Source organism: Aquarana catesbeiana, linkage group LG07 (assembly GCF_042186555.1).
Source record: "Aquarana catesbeiana isolate 2022-GZ linkage group LG07, ASM4218655v1, whole genome shotgun sequence".
In the NCBI taxonomy this organism is placed as follows: Eukaryota; Metazoa; Chordata; class Amphibia; order Anura; family Ranidae; genus Aquarana; species Aquarana catesbeiana.
In genome coordinates, this window is record NC_133330.1 from 103,875,272 (window position 1) to 103,887,810 (window position 12,539).

Below are 12,539 nucleotides of genomic sequence, written 5' to 3' on the forward strand. Positions count from 1 at the left end.
GTAACAAGATTAGGGGAGTTTTGCCTGACATTAGGGTTTGTGTTGTGTCTTGCAGAGAAAATGGATGGGTTCAACGACCACAATTTCCTGCCCCTGTTCATAGACAAGTACAGGGAGCTGCCCTGTCTGTGGCAAGTGAGACACCCCCACTATAATCACAAACAGAAGAGGCAGGCAGCGCTGGGGAAACTGCTGGAGTTGGTGAAGCCGGTGGTCCCCACAGCAACCATCCCTTATTTAAAAGCCAAAATTGGTGGCCTGAGGAGCACTTATCTTAGGGAGCGCAAGAAGGTCACAGATAACCAGAGATCCGGAGCTGCAGCAGATGACGTTTATGTCCCCAGACTGTGGTACTATGAGAGACTGCGATTTCTGTCAGACCACACTGAAGTCAGGGAATCCCTCTCCACTCTTCCTTCCACTCTTCCTTCCACCCCAGCTGAGGCTTCTGATGTCCAACCTGGGCCTTCCAGCCAGGAAGAAGTGGAGGAGCCCAGCTGGAGTCAGGTATAGCATTCTTCTACAGATTTCTGGTCAATAAATAAATGATGTTTACTAGATGTTATTATTGATCACTAATTGCTGATTAAAAAAAGTGTTTTACATATCAATAGACAGTAGTGGGCACCCAAAATCGGGTCAAGAATGAAAAATGCTGGGCTCAGAAGGATAGTCTGTTATATTTGTTAACATTCAATTTGCAGCAGTCAGGAGGTGAAAATTGTGTGTGATTGATTGAAAAAATACTAAAACTATGTCCCTTTTTCATACACAGGAAGACCTCAGCCAGGAGGAGGTTGTGGAATGTGGCAGTCAGAAGGAGGTTGTGGAATGTGGCAGTCAGGAGGAGGCGGGGGTTAGTGGTAGCCAGGAGGAGGCGGGGCTAAGTGTCAGCCAAGAGAAGCCTGGGACCAGTCGCAGCCTGACTGAGTCTCAGGTCCCTCCCCTCCGCCTGCCATATAAACGAGCCAGGAAGGCCACTCCGAGTCCCGTGCAGGATTCAGCATTCAGGCTGATCCAGGAGGCTTCTGCGTCCCTCAGAGCCTTACCCACTCCTGAAGAGGCCTTTGCCTGCATGGCTGCCACCAAATTGCAGGGCATGCAGGAGGGTCAACGCAGGCTCTGTGAGGACCTGCTTTATAAAGTCCTACGTAAGGGGGTGAGTGGGGAACTAACACCCAAGACCGACGTGGTTGAGTTGGACCATCCTCCTCCTCCTCCTGCTGCCACAACTCTACCACCACAGCCACCGCGTGGAAGGAGGCGTGGAAAGAAGACCAGAGAGTGATGACCCTGGGTTCAGTCTGGTCTGACAGAAGATGCAGTCTCTTGTATGACCACAGCCTGGGGACACAGATGTCACCTGCTGCTTTCCAGGTCTCTCTGACTTCTGGACCAGACTGCCCTCCCTTAGATAAGGCCTCCTCAGGCCACCAATTTGGCTTTCAAATTATTGATGTGTGCCCTGGGGGTCCAAGGCTTCGCCCACTTCTGCAGTTTCTCCAGCATTGCCTCCCTCTTTGTTTAGTTGTGACCCCTTAATAAAATTTTTTAGGTAAATTCTACTCTCCTGTGTGTGTTTTCATCCAAAAAGGACAGTTTGTTGGTGAGGATTCAGGTACATTTCTAACATAAAATGTGAAATTAACAAGGGACAACAACACCAAACAATCTCCTACAGATTAAATAGAGCAACATATCAATGGTGTTGTGGGAACTTGTCACAAAAAACACACACAAACATTTTCGGGAGTACAAATCAAAATCGCAAAAAAAATAAAATACAAACACAAAAAAAGAATCTACATTAAAGCCAAAAAATATATAAAAAATATACAAAAATATGTTGTCAGATGTGAGAAATCAAAATATATTGAGGGAATCACGATAAATAGTAATGAAATAAGTTTGTGAGAAGTGTGTGTGTGAATATGAGCAGCAAAAATACTTAATTCTTGTCACATTATAAAGAAGAAGAGAGTGCGCTGTATTAAACCATTTTGAACATTGCAGTGTGACGAAAGTGCTGTATCCATTGCGAACGCTAAGTTTACCAGAACGAGCTGTTCCGTCTTGGAATTTCTTCTGAGCATGCGTGGCACTTTGTGCGTCGGAACAGGCCACACGCGGTCGGAATTGACGCGATCGGATTTTGTTGTCGGAAAATTTTATCTCCTGCTCTCCAACTTTGTGTGTCGGAAAATCCAATGGAAAATGTCCGATGGAGCCCACACACGGTCGGAATTTCCGACAACACGCTCCGATCGGACATTTTCCATCGGAAAATCCAACCGTGTGTACGGGGCATAAAAGTTCTCAGCGCCTCTGAGTATGTTGTTCTGACAAAAAAAACAAGCTTATAACCCTCCCTTACTCTATCCAAAATGGAAAAAAAATACATTTTGACTTTAGTTCTAATTTAAAAGTAAGGTACTTTGTGAGATTACTACTCCCTTAAAGAATCTGAAGTGTTGGTAATATTTATGCATAGAACTTAATCTTCCATGTACTTTCTAGCAATCCCTGACAGTCACTTACCAGTTTCTACATTGCTTGCTTTGTCTCATTAACAGTAAATATACAACACGACACAGTACAAAGATTTCTTATTCATTTATTTCCAAAGTGATGCTTTGGGACTGAAATAAACATAAAGCTGTTTTTTTTTTTAAGTGTATATGTTTATATATTTTAAACACCCATTGCAGTTTTTTTGATGAATCTTTATTACTTGCACCCAAATATCTGGCTGAAGCATCATAATGTTTCTTTTCATAAAAAATAAAGGTTCTTGAAGATTTTGACATTTTTTCCTAAAATTAAGATGGGATTGTTATTTGGTTCCAGGGCTCCTCTGTCTCATCTGGGCTACACACACTATATTTTGATGTCCTTTCTTCTTCAGAGAGTGACCTCAACAGCCCCTTGTATGTTGTAGCTCCTCAATGTGAGCTTTACACCTGGGAAGACAACGGAAATGAAGAGGACAGGTCAGTAGGCACAATTGTATTTTATGTAATATATGGACTTTTAATTTCGCAAAATCAGACATTGGATCCTAATAGGAATATAGGAACACAGAAATGGGTTCCATTATGGTTGAATAAAATAAAAGTGTAAATGAATGTCTGTTTGTCTGCTCCACGCTTTCATTTTCACTACAAACTGTTTTCATTCTGAGAAGCACTCATGAGTTATGTAGTATGGGATGCTCAAGACATTGCTTTATGGTTACAAATGCTCTACATCAACAATTATGCATTGTGCACTCGTATGTATCAGAATATGGGCACAGCTACATCACAAGTGAATAGTATACAGAGTAAGAGTCCATGCACATAGGCGCCAGACTCAGAAGCAAGTCAGGTGCATTACGGCTTTAGGTACCTCTGAGTTGCTTCAAATTCCTTTTGAATTGCTTTGATTTCCCTTTGAAGTTGCTTTTGCATTTATATTGATTTGCGTAGAGAAGAAAAGCAGCTGAGGTTCAAACAAAAGCCCGTGTATAGAACCTTTATAGAAACATTCTAGCATATCCAATAACCTGGGCAGATGATACAAAAATATAACATGTTAAATCTCAACTTCATTGAAAAAATGCATTTTTAGTTCTAGAATAAGTGAAGAAGGGAAAGATCTTGTCTAAGGTTATTTTAAGTCTGTGCCTATCTGCCCTAGTGACTACCACTCCCCTCATGTCTTGTTCTGCTATTACAGGAACAGAAATTGAGGCAAAATCTTCCAAGTGGAGTTACCGACATTAATCTAAACTTGACAGTATTTACTCTTCCCAGTGCTATCCAAAGCTTCACAAAAATGTTTGGCTGCAACTGACTTTAGTCATGAGGAATTCATTTTTTAAAGGTTCCCTGGCTAAACATACTTGGTTGGCGCTTTTTTTTTCTTCAGCCAGCAGGCAGAAGAAAAAGAAAAATTAAAGGATTCTCTATCCACATAAACGAATCTCCCCAGCTGCAGCTGCTGATCAAGGAAAACGTTCAAACATGCCCTTTTGACAGAAGTCAAACGACTGACTTCTGTCGAGCAGGGACGGCCACACATTGATTAGATATTCAGCTGGTTGCTGCTGAACTGGCTGAATTTCAATCAGTGTATGGCCATCTTTATGTTTTTTAAATGACAAAATTAGATATATTGCTAAAATCTTATAAATTAACATCACTTTCTTTTAGTCATTCATGCTTATGAATCCTATGTGTTGTATGTTTTCAATATTTATTCTGTTTTCACCCATTTCTAAATTTAAAACGGAACATTTGAGAAAGACAACATAAGACACAAGTTTTTCTCTAATGGGCTGAAATGATCCCACATACTAGCTCTAGAGCATGTCTTCTGTCCTTGTCACATTTTCTACATTATACCCAAATTATGAGTCCATTACACTTCCTCATTGTTATGTATAGCAGTTTTAGTACATAGTAAATGTTTTAGCTTTAGCAAGCATCTGCTATATGTAATGAGGTTAATCATTCTTCGCTGGTTAGTCATAATCCATATAGTGATTTTGGATAATCTCTTAGTTGTTGTCTGTTTTTACTGGTTGATAAGTAAATGAAGCAAAAACATTCTGTATATAGCAAACATTTACTAATTTAGAAAGTATTCTTTTCTCAAACATATTATTATTATACAGGATTTATATAGCGCCAACAGTTTGTGCAGCGCTTTACAACATGAGGGCAGACAGTACACTTACAATACAATCAATACAGGAGGGATCAAATGGCCCTGCTCGTTAGAGCTTACAATCTAGAAGGGAGGGTCAAGTGGAAACAAAAGGTAATAAATGTGGGGGATGAGCTGATGGAAAAAATGAAAATACAGTTGTTAAGTGTGGGTAGGGTAGGCTTCTCTGATGAGAAGGGTTTTCAGGGATCGTCTAAAAGCTAATAAAGTAGGAGATAAGCGGACAGATTGGGGTAGGGCATTCCATAGGACTGGAAAGGCTTTGGAAAAGTCCTGGAGGCGAGCGTGGGAGGAGGTGACGAGGGAGCTAGAGAGCAGGAGGTCTTGAGAGGAACGAAGAGAACGGGTAGGTTGGTATTTAGAGACAAAGCTAGTGATGTAGCTGGGGGCGAAATTGTGGATGGCTTTGTACGTAGTTGTTAGAATTTAGAATTTAATTCTTTGGTCGAGCGGAAGCCAGTGGAGGGATTGACAGAGAGGAGTGGCAGACACAGAGCGATTGGTAAGGTGGATGAGTCTGGCAGCGGCATTCATGATGGATTGAAGTGGTGATTGACTATGTAGAGGCGTGTAGTTTTTTGAGGAGGAGGGGGTTTGTCAACCGTATGAAAGGCAGCAGAGAGGTCCAGGAGTAGGAGTACAGAATAGTGTCGATTGGTTTTGGCCATTAGTAGATCGTTAGTTTTAGGAGGGCAGTTTCTGTGGAGTGTTGGGGACGAAATCCAGACTGAAGGGGATCAAGAAGGTTATTATCAGCGAGGTTAGATATGTTAGATATTAAAACTCATATAAGTAGTATCTTTAGACAGCATTGCTTATATTTGCAGTATCAAATGTTCTAGTTGTTCCAGTTGTATTTATTACAGTTTTGACTGTAGCCTTCATCATAGTGTGTAATGGAATGTAATGCTCATATAAGCATATCTTTTAGGCTAAACATGTAATGTGATCTTTTTAGATGGCAGGAAACATACTCAGTGACCCATCTGACCTGTACGGACTTCAAGGATGGACCCGGCTCCATGGTAAGATCCAAACCCATTTACTCTGTCCTATATAATATATCTATATACACAGTATATAATAAATATATATATCTATACACACACAGTATATCACAAAAGTGAGTGCACCCCTCACGATTCTGTAAATATTTTATAATATCTTTTCATGTGACAACACTGCAGAAATGACACTTTGCTACAATGTAAAGTGTACAGCTTGTATAACAGTGGAAATTTGCTGTTCCCTCAAAATAACTCAGCACACAGCCATTAATGTCTAAACCGCTGGCAACAAAAGTGAGTACACCCCTAAGTGAAGATGCCCAAATTGAGCCCAATTAGCCATTTTCCTTCCCCGGTGTCATGTGACTCGCTAGTGTTACAAGGTCTCAGGTGTGAATGGGGAGCAGGTGTGTTAAATTTGGTGTTATCACTCTCACTCTACATCAGGGATCCTCAAACTACGGCCCTCCAGCTGTTGCAGAACTACACGTCCCATGAGGCATTGTAAAACTCTGACATTCACAGACATGACTAGGCATGATGGGAATTGTAGTTCCTGAACAACTGGAGGGCCGTAGTTTGAAGACCCCTGCTCTACATAAAGATGGCCTAGGCTATAACAAGATTGCCAAGACCTTGAAACTGAGCTGCAGCACAGTGGCCAAGACCATACAGTGATTTAACAGGACAGGTTCTACTCAGAACAGGCCTTGCCATGGTCGATCAAAGAAGTTGCGTGCACGTGCTCAGTGTCATATCCAGAAGTTGTCTTTGGGAAATAGACGTATGAGTGCTGCCAGCATTGCTGTAGAGGTTGAAGGGGTGGGGGGTCAGCCTGTCAGTGCTCAGACCATACGCCGCACACCGCATCAAATTGGTCTGCTACTAAAGATGATGCACAAGAAAGCCTGCAAACAGTTTGCTGAAGACAAGCAGACTAAGGACATGGAATACTGGAACAATGTCCTTTGGTCTGATGAGACCAAGATAAACTTATTTGATTCAGATGATGTCAAACGTGTGTGGCGGCAACCAGGTGAGGATTACAAAGACAAGTGTGTCTTGCCTACAGTCAAGAATGGTGGTGGGAGTGTCATGGTCTGGGGCTGCATGACACTTGCCGGCACTGGGGAGCTACAGTACAGTTTGAGGGAACCATGAATGCCAACATGTACTGTGACATACTGAAGCAGAGCATGATCCCCTCCCTTCAGAGACTGGGCCGCAGGGCAGTATTCCAACATAACGACCCCAAACACACCTCCAAGACGACCACTGCCTTGCTAAAGAAGCTGAGGGTAAAGGTGATGGACTGGCCAAGCATCCTCAAAAGGAAGGTGGAGGAGCGCAAGGTCTCTAACATCCACCAGCTCCGTGATGTTGTCATGGAGGAGTGGAAGAGGACTCCAGTGACAACCTGTGAAGCTCTGGTGAACTCTATGCCCAGGAGGGTTAAGGCAGTTCTGGAAAATAATGGTGGCCACCAGGGGCGGACTGACCATTGAGCCACTCTAAAAATCCTGAGATTATAGCTGCCCCAGCTCTCCAGTACCTTCTCAGCCAATAGAAACATGTCTGTGTATACTGTGTGATTGTATACTGTGTGTGTGTATACTGTGTGGCCCCATAATCTCTGATTGCCTGGGGGCCCCATAATCTCCTATTGCCAGGGGGCCCCATGAGTTGTCAGTCCGCCCCTGGTGGCCATACACAATATTGACACTTCGGGCCCAATTTGGACATTTTCACTTAGGGGTGTACTTACTTTTGTTCCCAGCGGTTTAGACATTAATGGCTGTGTGCTGAGTTAATTTGGGGGGACAGCAAATTTACACTGTTATACAAGCTGTACACTCACTACTTTACATTGTAGAAAAGTGTAATTTCTTCAGTGTTGTCACATGAAAAGATATAATAAAATATTTACAAAAATGTGAGGGGTCCACTCACTGCTGTTAGATACTTTATATATATCCTGTAAGTTGCAAGGTGGCGGTGTGGACCAGACTTGTTTTTCTAGCATATACAGTATCTCACAAAAGTGAGTACACTCCACACATTTTTGTAAATATTTTATTATATCTTTTCATGTGACAACACTGAAGAAATTACACTTTGCTACAATGTAAAGTAGTGTGTGTACAGCTTGCCAGGGCTTTTTTTTCTCAGAGAATAGGTGCTGGAACTCCCACCTACTTAGTCACTTCTTGTCTCTGCCCCCTACCCACCTCCGAGGAACATCTCTTGGTTCTACCCCTCACCCACCTCCTCGCACTGTCTCATTCAGAGAATACAGAGCCAAGTATGATTATGTCATGCTATGCTAAAGTAATTTGTATGGAAATCAGTAATGATAACAAGAAAAGCATTACAATAGATCCCCTGCAGCCAGCAGCAATATACCCCCCTCACCAGTAACAATAGACCCCCCAGCAACATAGGACCCCTGCAACAAAATATCATCCCAGCAACAATAGACCCCCGGACCAGATCTCCTAGCGGCCAGCATCAATAGACTCTCCAGCAGCCAGAAACTGTAGACCTCTCCTTTAACAGTAGATCCCTTCCAGCAGCAGTTGACCCCCCAGCAACATAACCTCCCCCAGCAACAATAGATCCTCCACCAGCAACAATAGACCTCCCCAGCAACAATAGGCCACCACACAAAAACAGATCCCCTCCAGCAACAATAGATCTTCCAGCAGCCAGCACACCCTAGCACTCCTTGTCATTAGATACATTCAGTGCTGGAGGTGCGTTCCCGCTGAAAAAAAGCCCTGCAGCTTGCATAACAGTGTTAATTTTCTGTCCCCTCAAAATAACTCAACACACAGCCATTAATGTCTAAACCGCTGGCAACAAAAGTGAGTACATCCCTAAGTGAAAGTGTCCAAATTGGGCCCGAAGTGTCAATATTTTGTGTGGCCACCATCTTTTTCCAGCACTGCCTTAACCTTCTTGGGCATGGAGTTCACCAGAGCTTCACAGATTGCCACTGGAGTCCTCTTCCACTCCTCCATGACGACATCACGGAGCTGGTGGATGTTAGAGACCTTGCGCTCCTCCACCTTCCGTTTGAGGATACCCCACAGATGCTCAATAGGGTTTAGGTCTGGAGACATGCTTGGCCAGTCCATCACCTTTACCCTCAGCTTCTTTAGCAAGGCAGTAGTCGTCTTGGAGGTGTGTTTGGTGTCGTTATTTTGGAATACTGCCCTGTGGCCCAGTATCCAAAGGAAGGGGATCATGCTCTGCTTCAATATGTCACAGTACATGTTGGCATTCATGGTTCCCTCAATAAACTGTAGCTCCCCAGTGCCGGCAGCACTCATGCAGCCCCAGACCATGACACTCCCACCACCATGCTTGACTGTAGGCAAGACACACTTGTCTTTGTACTCCTCACCTGGTTGCCGCCACACACGCTTGACACCATCTGAACCAAATAAGTTTATCTTAGTCTCATCAGATCACAGAACATGGTTCCAGTAATCCATGTCTTTAGTCTGCTTGCTACAAACTGTTTGCGGGCTTTCTTATGCATAATCTTTGGAAGAGGCTTCCTTCTGGGATGACAGCCATGCAGACCAATTTGATACAGTGTGCAGCGTGTGGTCTGAGCACTGACAGGCTGACCCCCCCACCTCTTCAACCTCTGCAGCAATGCAGGCAGCACTCATACATCACTCATACATCTATTTCCCAAAGACAACCTCTGGATATGATGCTGAGCACGTGCACTTAACTTCTTTGGTCGACCATGGCGAGGCCTGTGCTGAGTGGAACCTGTCCGGTCAACCGCTTTATGGTCTTGGCCACCGTGCTGCAGCTCAGTTTCAGGGTCTTGGCAATCTTGTTATAGCCTAGGCCATCTTTATGTAGAGCAACAATTTTTTAGTTCAGATCCTCAGAGAGTTCTTTGCCATGAGGTGCCATGTTGAACTTCCAGTGACCAGTATGAGAGAGTGAGAGCGATAACACCAAATTTAACACACCTGCTCCCCATTCACACCATTCACACCCGGGACCTTGTAACACTAGATATATGACACCGGGGAGGGAAAATTACTAAGTGGGCTCAGTTTGGAAATTTTCACTATATGGCAACTCACCTCCTCATAGAAGGTTAATAGACTGGTTTGGCAAGAACGATTCTTCATGAATCCATGCTGATTACTGCTAATGATACCGTTCTCGTTACTAAAATCTTGTAAATCGTGCCTTATCATTCCCTCCAAGAGCTTGCATACTATTGAGCTGCAGGACTTACTATTCTGATCTGACCACACTTGTTGTAAAGAGTTTTTAATATGCATCCTCACTCCTTTCATTGAGACCTACAGGACACCATGGCAACATGTCTGTAGTTCTGTTGTCACCCTGTAAAATGACAGGCGGCGCACCTTCATTTGTTTCTATAGAACTTGATTGACAGTGACTACTGGACAGAATCTTGCTGTCAATACACCTATCATAACCACACCCCCTTCCTGCAAAAGACCGATAAGTTAAGGGTAACTGTGGTTACCTAGAGCAGAGAAAATATATATTTTAGGGTACTCTGGAGCCTTTTTCGGCATGTACAGTGGTGTTTTACAGATTAGTATTAGAGAGTATGTTACTGGAATAATAACCAGGTGAAAAAAGTCTTAGAAAGAGAACTAATGCAGCCACCACATCTAAGGACATGGTAAACCACAATATATAACATGTTTGTTCTTGGGTTTAGATGAACTATAAGTGAATGGAGTCAATTTGGCATGTCTTTGTTTTCAGTTTTACTGTATAATATTTATTATATTTTAAAGCGCTGCGTAAACTGTTGGCGCTATATAAATCCTGTATAATAATAATAATAGTTTTTTCTGTACACCTAAGGGCTGGGGATTAAGAAGCATCTATGAGGAGGTATCTGAAATTTTTGAAGCAGAAGGTGAGATGCAATTCTCTGGGTCTCATGGGGTTTTCCCCACAAAGCCACATGAAAAAATCAACTCTGCGAGACAGCAGCACAACAGTTTTTCACCTGTGAAATCCCCACAAAGAAGCCATTCTCCTTTAAGATCTCAGCAGAGAAGTTCTTTGCCCGTGACCTCACAACAGAGAAGTTTTTCACCTGTGAGGTCTCAGCATGGAAGTTCTCCTGTAAGATCCCAGCAAAGCAGCTCCTCTTCTTTGCATTGTCAGCAAAAAGATTCCAGCTCTACAAGATCCTTCCACAGAAACTCTTCACTGGACTCCTACCAATGTAACTCTTCACCTGTCAAAGTACAACAAAGAACTTCTCCGGTTGGACTACAACAAAGGAGTACTTCTCCTGCAACAAGTCAGCCAACTGGTACCTCTAACTTTAGGTCACAACAGAATGCTTCACATGTAAGAACCATACAATCAAGAAGTGCTTCTCCTGTTAGGACTCAGACAAGTAGCTCCTCTCTTTACAAAGATCAGCAAAGTTCTTCCTCTCTAGGAAGTAATCAGGGAAGCACCTCCCCTGCCAGATCTCATCAAAGAAATACTACAGAATCTGGGGGTTTCAATAGAAGATCTTCAGTATCAAGAACAGGTCTCTACATTTTTTGTTTAAATGCAGAATAAATGAAAACTTTTCATTGAATAGGTTAAAGCGGAGTTCCACCCTGAATTTTTTTTTTTTACATATTCACAGACCGTTGATAATATAAAGAAACATTTGGGGGAATTTTTTTTTATACTTACCAGAAATGCCCTGTTGCTATGTAGTGCTCTTAATCTGCCACTTCCTGGTTCGCGAAGTTCCTCGTCACTTCCTCCCTCGCCTGTGCTCCTGGGAAATGTGAGTCATCATCTCCCAGGAGTCTGTGGGCAGTACTGTAAGCAAAAATAGTGTTATTTCCCAACAGGAAATGGCGCTGTTTAAGGCGGTTGCCATAACAACGGAGCGGGACCTTCCTCTGTTGTCGCCTGTTGTCATGGTGACTTTCAAAAAAATCGGCGCTGCGGCCGCCAGAGAATCGCACATGCGTGAGATCAAGAGGTGCATGCTGGTTACCCAGCATGCACCTCTCCATCGCTATTCCCAGAAGAGGTATCGATTGGGCTTCACATGCCCACAATCATCATGGCATCGGCCTGAAGAAGATTTACAAAAATTGCGAGTTTAAAACAAATATATTATCAACATCCACAATCGTTTTTAATGTTAATAATGCATTATGCTCTTATACCAGGAAAAAAAAAAATGTGTCCGGAACTCCGCTTTAAATACTAAATTTTTTAAATCAAACACCATATTAAATATTAATAGTGGAGAAACAAACAGGATGTTAAGAAAAACACCTCTGAGTTAAAATTGTAACAGGACATGACATGTCAGGAGCAGCACAATGGAGATTGGGAGGTAATACACATAGCAGCACATAAAGAGAGGAAGTACATTGGGACTAAAGTCATGGTATAGTCAGAACTGTACAGTGATATTTTAGATAATACCGAAGCTACAGAATACTGTACATCTAACTAGCCTGAATAAAGAAGTGTATGCTGGGTCATGTGACCTTTTAATTTAGGCAAGCCTCTGTCATCTACATTTTATGAACTACACAAATATCATACAGTGTTACATAAACCGTTTGCATTCCTAATCTAAAAAAAATCATAAATATAAAAAAACTTAAATTTAGCTGTTGACACTTCAGTGTTATACATTCTCCAATATAATATCTTAATTTGGTACAGTGCTATACCCACTTAACGACTGTTTTATGCAATATAATAAATATTTTAAAACAAGAAAAATGTGTCAATTATTATATCAAAATAAATATATCCAACCACTAGGCA